The 10,544-nt window shown below is 49.4% G+C and overlaps 1 non-coding gene across 1 annotated transcript; it reads left to right on the top strand.

The window, feature by feature from the left end:
- The first annotated feature begins 7,037 nt into the window (after window positions 1-7,037).
- Window positions 7,038-7,141, top strand: LOC135269528 (U6 spliceosomal RNA). Its single transcript, XR_010337792.1, has one exon. It is a non-coding gene; the product is annotated as a U6 spliceosomal RNA (small nuclear RNA).
- Window positions 7,142-10,544: the final 3,403 nt, after the last annotated feature.

Raw genomic sequence — 10,544 nt, 5'->3', positions numbered from 1 at the left:
ATCCTGGCGGGTCAGACAAGCTGGTGAGGCCAGGTGGGTCCCAGATATCCATAATCCCTCTGTCCCCACCAGTCTCAGGAGGCCTGAGATGGAGCTTTGTACCACAGGAGAGAAATCAGGGCAAGAACTCCTGATTCCACAACCCACACCACGCTTGGGTTTTCTCCCACCTTAAACCTTAGCGTCTCCCTCGACTGTCCTTTCTAACAACCCATCAGCAAATTCTCCCGGCCATTTTCATACCATAATCATCACCACTATCCCCTCGCCCTAGCATTAACATAGTTGCTTCCTACCTTGTCTCTGGGATGCGCCCACCAGTACAAATTTCTGGCAGACTTATTTGTTGAAGTCTAACACACCCGTACAAAAAAGTGGGCAGATCTCAAGTTACAGCCCACTGCAGTTTTACAGGGCGAACACACCATGCGATCAGCACCCAACTCATCAAACAGGACCTAGGCAGCCCCTGCCCTTCCCTCCTCCCCCCCCCCACACACTCCCTCCCAAAAGGTACCCACTAAACTGATTTCTATCCTTCTATTAATGCTGTCTGCTTTTGTATTTTACATAAAGTAGAATGACACAGTCTGTTTCCCTGCAACTGGCCTCTTTATTTCAGCATTATATTGAGAGAATCATTCACATTGTTGTAAATAAGAGTCGCTCACTTCTGTCCATTGCTTTGCAGCATAGCATTGCACAAACATGCACAATTTATTTGTCTTATCTACCCTCTCTGGTTTTTTTTTTTTTTTTTTTGAGACAGAGTCTTTCTCTGTTGCCCAGACTGGAGTGCAGTGGTGCGATCTCAGCTTACCACAACCTCTGCCTCCTGGGCTTACATGTTTCTCGTGCCTCAGCCTCCCAAGTAACTGGGACTACAGGTGTGTGCCACCATGCCTGGCTAGTTTTTGTATTTTTAGCAGAGACAAAGTTTCACCATGTTGGTCAGGCTGGTCTCGAACTCCTGACCTCAAATAATCCACCCGCCTCAGTCTCCAAAAGTGCTGGAATTACAGGCCTGAGCTACCACTCTGGGCCTGCTCTCAATAGATATTTCACTTTTTTGGCTATTATGATAGTGCTGCTGGGAACATTTCTGTACACATATTTTAATGCCCAATGTACATGCTTCTGTTGGCTACATACTGAGGAGTGGAATTGCTGGGGCATAAGATATGCTCAGTTCTGATAGATTCTCCCTCCAGGCTTCTATAGTAGTCATACCAGTAGGCACTTCCCTGCAGTATCTGAGGATTCTAGTTGCTCCACATCCTTGTCAGCACTTGCTGATGTCAGTTTTTAAAACTTTAGCCATCTTGGCGGGTCTGTAGTGATACCTCATTGTGGCTTTTATTTGCATTTCTCTGATAAGTAATGTTGTTGGGCACCTTGTCCCATGTTTATTTATTTTTTATTTATTTATTTATTTATTTTTTGAGACGGAGATTCGCTCTTGTTACCCAGGCTGGAGTGCAATGGCGCGATCTCGGCTCACAGCAACCTCCACCTCCTGGGTTCAGGCAATTCTCCTGCCTCAGCCTCCTGAGTAGCTGGGATTACAGGCACGTGCCACCATGCCCAGCTAATTTTTTGTACTTTTAGTAGAGACGGGGTTTCACCATGTTGACCAGGATGGTCTCGATCTCTTGACCTCAAGATCCACCCGCCTCGGCCTCCCAAAGTGCTGGGATTACAGGCGTGAGCCACCGTGCCTGGCCCTGTCCCATGTTTATTAACCATTTAGGCATTCTTTTTGTAAGATGCCTGTTCAGGTCTTATGGCCATTTTTTTTTTAATTGGGTTGTCTGGCTTTTCTTATTGATGTGTGCAAGTTCTTTACACATCCTGGATACCCAGATTTGTTGATATATGTACTGCAAGTATCTTCTTGCATCTTCTGCCTTTTCACTTTCTTGATGGAGGCTTTTGATGAATGGACATTCTTAGCTTTAATAAAGTACATGTCCCAATCTTTTCTTTTATGGTGAGTGCTCCTTTTTTGGTCCTGTTTAAGAAATATTTGCCCACCCAGGCCGGAAGCGGTGGCTCACACCTGTGATCCCAGCACTTTCGGAGGCCGAGGCAGGTGGGTCACGAGGTCAAGAGATTGAGACTGTCCTGGCCAAGAGGGTGAAACCCTGTCTCTACTAAAAATACAAAAATTAGCTGGGCATGGTGGCACAGGCCTGTAATCCCAGCTACTCAGGAGGCTGAGGCAGGAGAATTGTTTGAACCTGGGAGGCGGAGGTTGTAGTAAGCTGAGATGTTGCCACTGCATTCCAGCCTGGCGACAGAGTGAGACTCCGTCTTAAAAAAAGAAAAAAGAAATATTTGCCCACCCAACGTCACTTAGATATTCTCCTACATTAACTTCTAAATGAGATTGTTTAATCTTTCATATTCAAGTTTCATTCTTGTGCATAAAGCAGGGGTCAGAGAAACTCACTCTTTTCAGGAAGGTGTGGTTTTTGTTTTGTGGGTTTTTTGTTTTTTTTTTTTTGAAACAGGGTCTCACTCTGTTGCCCACGCTGGAGTGCAATGGTACAATCATGGCTCACTGCAGCCTCGACCTCTCCAGGCTGAAATAGTCCTCTCTCCTCAGCCTCCCAAGTAGCTGGGGCCACAGGTGTGCGCCCCCACACCCAGCTAATGTTTTATTTTTTTGTAGAGACTGAGTCTTGCTATGCTGCCCAGGTTGGTCTCAAACTCTTGAGTTCAATCAATCCTCCTGCCTCAGCCTCCCACAATGCTGGGATTACAGGTGTGAGCCACCTCGCCCGGCCTCAGGATGATGTTTTTAACAAGCCCCCCACATGTTTCAGGGGATCTTTGAAAGTGAAGCCCCATTGTAAGAAAGGGTTCAAGAGAGGAAATTCTCTGTTGAGATCCCAGGGAAGGAGTTTTGTCTTTCCACATGAAATGACGGGGAGCACTTTTCTAGGGTGATCCAGGATGTGAAACTTCTAGGGTGGGGGAAGGGGAGAAGAAGGGAGGCAGGAAGTGAGGCAGGAGTCAGGCAGGAAGTGAGGCAGGAGTCAGGCAGGAAGTGAGGCAGGAGTCAGGCAGGAAGTGAGGCAGGAGTCAGGCAGGGAGCTTTGTCACATTTCCATGTCTTCAGCATCCAAGATGGTGCCTGGCAGAAAGGATGTGGCCCCTGCTGCAATGAGGGGCTTTCTTGATTTGGGGAAGGGAAGCAGAAGCCACTTGCCCCCAGGAGAGAGGCCTGGCCAGCCTAGGGGGTTGCCTGGCTCGTCTCCACTTAAGGGAACAGTGAAGCCGCGGCATGTTCAGGAAGCAGCAGAGAGCAGCAGCGTGGCTGGAAGGTGGCTAAATGGGGTGTTCGGCTATATCATTCTTTTTTTTTTTTTTTTTGCTCGTCTGAAACATGTCGCCATATTAATTTGAAATAATAAATGAACTTGATATTTGCCCAGTAGTCACATGGTGCTTGGATTGTCTCCCTTCTCATTTAATCCAGAGCCCAGGGCCTTGGGGACACCCTCCTCCCTCCAGTAGGGAGGAGGGTGTCCTCCCTCAAGTCACCCAGGGGGCTCCTGGGAGCCTCTCCAGATGGTAAGAAACTGCCAGGACCCCTGACGTGCTCCTAACCCACAGCATCAGCAGCCTGTACCTGGGGCTGGCTGGAGGTGAGGGCTCACGTGCTAGGCCTGCTGAGTGTGGGAACATTCTGGGTCCTTGTCCTGGGTCTCCCCTCTTGACCTGCCTGCTCATCTCACTGACAGCTACGGAGTCTAGAGGGACCATGGCCCCAGGCCCTGCTCACTCTGCTGGGGCACAGTGGGGGGCACTCTGGCTTTGTTTGCCTCCTGCCACCACACCTGGCTCAATGGGGGAGGAGGGAGTGCAGAGAATGGGGAGCCCATGGCATTGCACATTACTCCCCCAAGTCTAGCCTTGGGTACCTGTTTTCACACAACCCCTCCTTTACACACCCCCAGCTCTTTGGGGTCAGATCACTAACCCATGTTACAGATGAGGAAACTGCAGCCCAGAGAGGTGTACCCACCTGCCCAAGGTCACATAGCAACTAAATGCAGAGAGATTTGAGTTTCATGTCCCCACCTCTCCCCGATCTCTGGGCCACAGGCTACCCATCTTTAAAATAAAAAAGCCCAGGGCCGGGCACAGTGGCTCATGCCTATAATCCCAGCACTTTGGGAGGCCGAGGCAAGCGGATTACTTGAGGCCAGGAATTCGAGACCAGCCTGGCCAACATGGTGAAACCCTGCCTCTATTAAAAGTACAAAAAAAAAAAAAAAAGCTGGGCGTGGTGGCAGGCGCCTGTAATCCCAGCTACTCGGCAGGCTGAGGCACGAGAATGGCTTGAACCCAGGAGGCAGAGGCTGCAGTGAGCCGAGATCGTGCCATTACACTCCAACCTGGGCAACAAGGGCAAAGCTCTGTCTCAAAAAAATAAACAAATAAAAATAATAAAAATAAATTTTAAATGCCCAAATATCCTCAAAATAGTGCCCCCTGGAGAAACAAGCTTGACGACTCTTCTATCATCAAGTCCCTGCTGACCACCGAGTCTGCCACGAAGAAGATAGAAGACAACACACTTGTGTTCACTGTGGATGTTAAAGCCAAAAAGCACCAGATCCAACAGGCATGAAGAAGCTCTAGGACACGCACGTGGCCAAGGCCAGCACCCTGAGTCGGCCTGATGGAGAGAAGAAGGCATGTGTTCCACTGGCTCCTGATTACGATGCTCTGGATGTTGCCAGCAAAATTGGGATCATCTTGGTTGGGTGCGGTGGCTCAGACCTGTAATCCCGGCACTTTGGGAGGCTGCGGCCAGTGTATCACCTGAGGTCAGGAGTTCGAGACCAGCCTGGCCAACACAGCAAAACCCCGTCTCTACTGAAAATACAAAAATTAGCCAGGCGTGATGGTGTATCACGGCTACTGTAATCCCGGCTACTCGGGAGGCTGAGGCAGGAAAATCTCTTGAACCCAGGAGGCAGAGATTGCAGTGAGTCAAGATCATGCCATTGCACTCCTGCCTAAGCAACAGAGTGAAAACCTCAAAAAAAAAATAGAAAATTAAAAAATTAAAAAGTAGTGATAATCATATGTGTATACATAGAGTGATAATACAGACATACAAAGCCACATATGTAAATAGCATTTCAAGGCCAAATGCTGGGAGGTGGCAGCTTCTTTTCAACAATAATTCTCTGTAAATCTATATCTTACCATGAGAGGGCAGTCTTCTTGCTGTGCGGAGGGGCCATGGGATCTCAGCTGGGATGTCCAGGCTGTGCCTCTCAGAGCCCCATGAAAAACGGAGGAGCAGGGGACTTGGGACCGCATTTTCCATGTGGGGCTGAGTGAGGAAGGGGCACCCCCTTCCCCTACCCCTTCCCCTCACACAGGCTCTTCACAGTCCCAACTCCTGGTGGAGAAGGAGGCAGCGGCCCAGGTATCTGCAGCCGCCCAGAGAAGTCTGGCCCTGTGAATTTCCAGGGCCACCCTGCCTGGCTCATCAGCTCCTGCTGCCCTGGGGAAGAGGGAGAGGGAGCTGGGATGTGCTCTGGCCCCTGCCCGGGAAGGAAGGAGGGGTCAGGAAGTGAAGAGTGGGAGGGGGAAGCCCAACGACTGAGGTGGGGGGGCTTTTGGGTGGAGTTCCCCGCAGGTTCAAGGCAAAACAAGGTGTCCACAAGGTAATGAGCTGTGTAGCTGGGGGCCCTTGGCCCCACCTTAGCAGCATCAAGATGAAGAGAGTGTGGCCCAAAACTTTACCATTTCTAGGCCTGTCTATTTTCAGGTTGGTTTGGTTTTCCCTACAAACCCTGTTAAGTTCACTTTCAAAAAGCCCCACCTGGTCTCAGCCAGACCATACCTGCGGGAGATGAGTCTAGAAGTTGTGGGGGGCTGGGGGAGTCCAGTCAAATGCAAAATCCCCAAAGGGGCCAGAGCTGGGCAGAGCCAGCGAGGTAAGCACCTCTCCCCTCCCTGTCTCCCGGGGATCTCCACCACTGAGCACCCTGACACCTTATTACTCAAGGTGAGGCCCTGGGCTAGCTGTATGGGCACCACCTGGGAACTTTCTCAAACTGCAGAACCCGAGAGCTGCCTAACTGGAATCTGTATTTTAACAAGAGCCCCAGGGAGTTTGAGATGCGCTGGCCTAACAGTAGCTGAGCAGAAAAAAGTGCAAATGCTGGAACGGCTTTCCATAGCAAAAGTAATTCTAATAGCCAACAACTGCCAACCCATTTTACAGATGGGGAGACTGAGACACAAGGACATTGAGAAATCTGCCCAAAGTCACACAGCTGGGCAGTGTTAGAGTCAGGATTTGGCACATGAGCTCTGATCCGTCAGCTTCTGCTGCCTGGGGTAGGGGACACTGTAGTCCACGGCTCTGAGACCCCTGCTCCCACTCTCCTTGAGACGGACTGCTTTTTTTTTTTTTTTAAGACAGAACACTCGCTCTGTCACCCAGGCTGGAGTGCAGTGGCGCAATCTCAGCTCACTGCAACTTCCACCTCCCAGGTTCAAGCAATTCTCCTGCCTCAGCCTCCCAAGTAGCTGAGATTACAGGCACCTGCCACCACACCTGGCTATTTTTTGTATTTTTAGCAGAGGCAGGGTTTCACCATGTTGGCCAGGCTGGTCTCGAACTCCTGACCTCAAATGAGCCACCCACCTCAGCCTCCCAAAGTGCTGGGATGACAGGTGTGAGCCACCATGCCTGGCCGAGACTGACTGCTTTTTGAAATGCTTGCTTCTCCCTGGTCCCCAGCCTCCCCAACCTATCACTAGTTCTGTCTATGTCACCTGCAGTTTTACCCCCAAATCTACCATCTCTTCCTCACCTTCCCACCATCTGGACTTGACAGTGGCCACCTGAGGGTCTCCTCTCATCCACCCCATCCCCCCACCGAGCTCACAGTGCAGACACCAGACCGATCTTTTTAAAACACCATTGGCTGTCTTCCCTCTATCCTGTTGAAGACTCTCAGGTGGCTTCCAACCCAGCTGTGAATAAAGCCCAAAGTCTTGTGTTTGCTTCAATAGCACATATACTAAAACTGGAACAATACAGAAATTAGCATGGCCCCTACATAAGGATGATATGAAAATTTGTGAAACGGTCCATATTTAAAAAAAAAAAACCAAAGTCTTAACAGGACCCAAAAGGCCCTGCCCTCCTCGCCTGCCTGTGAAGCCCGGGGTGCTCTCTCCCACCAGCCTCTTTTTGCCACTGTCAACCCACAGGCACCCTACTCCCCGCGGCAGCCTGTGAGTGCCGTTCCCCTGCCCGCCTCAGTCCCTGATTCCAGTGCATTCCCGTTCATCCTCGGGACCTCACTTGTGAGTGACGCTTCCTCTGGGGAGCCCTCTCTGATCACCCCCATCCAGGTCACAAGCTGTGTCCCTACTGGAAGCTCTATGGGACTCTCGGTTTCCTCGCTCACTAAGGTTGTTGGCAGAATTCAGTTCCTTGCGGTTTCAGGACTGAGGCCCTGTTTCTTTGCCGACAGCCAAGTAAGGGCTGTTCCCTGCTTCTAGGGACTGTGACATCCTTTGGCTCATGCCCCCTTACTCCACCTGCAAAGCCGGCAATGGTGGGCTGAGTCCTTCTTGAATCACATCTCTCTCTTCACCTCTATCATCTCTCTCTAACAGAACCAGGAAGGGCTCCTTGCTTTTTTTTTTTTTTTTTAAGAGAGAGTTTTACTCTTGTTGCCCAGGCTGGAGTTCAATGGTGCGATATCAGCCCACTACAACCTCCACCTCCCGGGTTCAACGGATTCTCCTGCCTCAGCCTCCCCAGTAGCTGGGATTGCAGGCATGTGCCACTATGCCTGGGTTATTCTGTATTTTCAGTAGAAATGGGGTTTCTCCATGTTAGTCAGACTGGTCTTGAACTCCCGACCTCAGGTGATCCACCCACCTCAGCCTCCCAAAGTGCTGGGATTACAGGTGTGAGCCACCGTGCCCAGCCGGGTTCTCTGCTTTTAAGGTCTCATGTGATTAGATTGGGCCTGTCCTAATAATTCCAGGATAATCTCCCTGTCTCAAGGCCCATAGTCACAGGTTCCAAGGATTAGAATGTGTGGACGTTTGGCTGCGCACAGTGGTTTGTGCTTATAATCCCAGCTCTTTGGGAGGCTGAGGCAGGAGGATCGCTTAAGGTCAGGAATTTGAGACCAGCCTGGGCAACATGGCGAAGGAGAAAATCTGTCTCTACAAAAGATACAAAAATTAGCCAGGCATCGTGGAATGCATCTGCAGTCCCAGCTACTCGGGAGGCTGAGATGGGAGAATCGCTTGAGCCGTGGTTGGGCCACTGCAGTCCAGCCTGTGTGACAGAGTGAGACCCTGTCATAAATTAACAAAATAGAATGTATGGACATTTTAGAGGACTACGCTTCTGCTGCCACACTCCCACTCCTAAGCAACCACTAGACTACAGCACCACACGCCGGACTCGGTCACCTCCTAATTCTGTGGGACTCTGAACCCCTCTCTCCACACTGAGCGCTCACTTAACCTCCAGACTAAAAGACTACCTGAAACTAAAGTCATCCTCCTCCCCCTCTTTAAACACACCCACTGGTACACACAGTCCTTCCCTGGCCACAGCCAGCACCTCTCACGGTTGTCCCACCTACAAGCAGGTGCAGAGTTGAGCTTCCCCCAGTTCCTGCACAGCTGAGGAAGAGTGTGCAGGGATCCAGGCTGTCTGGCCCGAGGGTTGGAGATAAAACCCAAAGACAGTGGACACAGAAACAGCCACAGAGGACGGAGCCTGGAGTCCCTGGCTGGAAGGACCCTCAGGGACAGGCGAGCATCCGGAGACGATGTTTGTGTAAGAGTTGAAGAAAGCAGAAGAAAACATGAGAAGTGGTTTAACAGTCAAAGATAGGTTTATTCTGGAGAATAAAGCTGAGAGGGGCTTCGGGCTAATTTCGGTCAGCAGCATTTTCTCTTACAGACCAAGGTATTTAAAGGTTCTGGGAGGGGGAGCTTATCGCAGGCTAGGAACGTTTCTGTGTGGAGCAGAGTTTTACTGTGGGATTGGAATGTCTCTGGTCACATGGGGGTGTTTATCTTAGAGTTGGAATATTTCTGGTTGGAGATGTCATTGTGGTTTATGGTCATGCTGACATTAGCCGTTAGGCTGACATTTTGGGGCTGGATTTAGGCGGATTCTAATCAAGGAGAACTTAATATGGTGACGCTTGTCCAAGATGGTGACGCTCCTGCTCTGCCAGTTAGCAAGAATCATATCACTCTCACTGGGTGCCTACTGTCATGTGGGATGGAAGGAGAACATGAGAAAGGGTCTGTGGTCAGCAAAATAGCACCCCCTAAAGATGACCACTTCCTAATCCCCAGGACCTAGGGTGACATATTGTGGGAAGTAGAAAAAATTTTTTTAAGTTTCCTTTCTTGTTAGAGAATAAGTGTGCTAATAACTTTGTTAAGCCCTATCCTATGTAGCTGTTAGACATGCCATGCTTACAGGCACGTAGTATATTCTATGTCCTTGTACCTTAACCAAGGTATCTGTGCTGGACATACTCACAGGCATGTCCCAGCTCTCCATTGCCTTTACTTGTTTTAAAAAGTGTTAAGTTGTTAGCCAATCACGTTTTAGTTTAGATTGTGAGGTCTGGCTCCAGCCAATAGAGATCAGACACAGCAGTAAGGACGACCCCAAATGCGTAAGGGATAAATTTGTCTGTTTTCCTTTGTTCATTGTACTCTCGTGGCATGATGGCTAGTAAGGGTACCTTCCTGCAGTCCAGGAGTAAAAACTGCATTGCTGAAAGATCCTTTGCCCCAGTACTAATTTTTCTTTGCAACATCTAGCATCTATTTCCAATATATATTCATATATGTGCTCATATATGTCACCTTACATGGCAAAGGGGAATCAGGGTGGTAGATGGCATTGAGGTTGTGAACCCACTGACTTTGAGATTCTTCTGGATTATCCACCTGAGCCCAATGCAGTTTAAGGGAACTTAAAAATGCAAGAGAGGGTCAAAAGAGAGAGTCAGAAAAAGAGATGAGATGAGCACAGAAGCTCTTCACTGTCATTTCCCAGATAGCGTTTTATCAAATGCTGAAGCTACAGGAAGGTAATAGATGATAGGCAAAAAAAAAAAAAAAAAAAAAAAAAAACAAGGCCAGGCACGGTGCTTCACACCTGTAATCCCAGCACTTTGGGAGGCCAAGGCAAGAGGATTGTTTGAGCCCAGGAGTTCAAGACCAACCTGGGCAACATAGCAAGACCCTGTCTCTATAAAAAAAAAATTTTTTTTGACCACGTCTCGCTCTGTCGCCCAGACTGGAGGGTAGTGGTGCAATATCAGCTCACTGTAACCTCTGTCTCCCAAGGTTCAAGCAATTCTCCTGCCTCAGCCTCTCAAGTAGCTGGGATTACAGGCATGCGCCACCACGCCTGGGTAGTAGAGATGGGGTTTCAAAAAAAATTTTTTTTAATTAGCTGGGTATGGTGGCATGTGCCTGTAATCCCAGCTACTCAGAAACTA

Source organism: Aotus nancymaae, unplaced genomic scaffold (genome assembly GCF_030222135.1).
Source record: "Aotus nancymaae isolate 86718 unplaced genomic scaffold, 86718_ANA_hifiasm-v0.15.2.pri h1tg000053l, whole genome shotgun sequence".
NCBI lineage: Eukaryota > Metazoa > Chordata > Mammalia > Primates > Aotidae > Aotus > Aotus nancymaae.
The sequence above is the reverse complement of the archived record's forward strand: the minus strand, read 5'-3'. Positions and strand labels throughout refer to the sequence as shown.